Below are 687 nucleotides of genomic sequence, written 5' to 3'. Positions count from 1 at the left end.
GAGGGCTCTAGCATCTACTGATTCCATGCTGAACATGAGGTCTTGCACATAAAGAAAACAAAAGCTTGGGCAGTTTTGTAAACTGCCTGAACTTTCAACACATTTACCAAACCACACACAAAGCAATGGTAGAAGTCCTAGACGCTAAAAATGCTTAAGCACAACTTCTGATTAATCATAGGCTGACCATTAAGTTATGCTGACTCAGTGGTACCCTCTAGAAAGCCAGGCTTAAGAATACAATTTTTTTTTTTAAATGAGCGGACATCAGCAGCTACACACTGTAGACAATATAGACTCTACAAAATGAGTCCAAGCAAGCCACTAAATAAACAAACAGAAATGATAACCACTGGGGACAGAAATCAGAATCCAGAGTTTGTACAATATGTTATCTAAAATATCCAATTTTCAACCAAATGTGAGATTTACAAAGAAATAGGAAAGTGCAGCCAGGCACGGTGGCTCACACCTGTAATCCCAGCACTTTGGGAGGCTGAGGTAGGTGGATCACCTGGGGTCGAGAGTTCGAGACCAACCTGGCCAACATGGTGAAACCCCATCTCTACTAAAAATACAAAAATTAGCTGAGTGTGGCGGTGGGTGCCTGTAGTCGCAGCTACTCAGGAGGCTGAGACAGGAGAATCGCTTGAACCTGGGAGGCAGAGGTTGCAGTGAGCTGAGATC

The sequence above is a fragment of the Mandrillus leucophaeus genome, unplaced genomic scaffold (genome assembly GCF_000951045.1).
Source record: "Mandrillus leucophaeus isolate KB7577 unplaced genomic scaffold, Mleu.le_1.0 Scaffold395, whole genome shotgun sequence".
In the NCBI taxonomy this organism is placed as follows: domain Eukaryota; kingdom Metazoa; phylum Chordata; class Mammalia; order Primates; family Cercopithecidae; genus Mandrillus; species Mandrillus leucophaeus.
Note: the sequence above shows the minus strand (reverse complement) of the source record.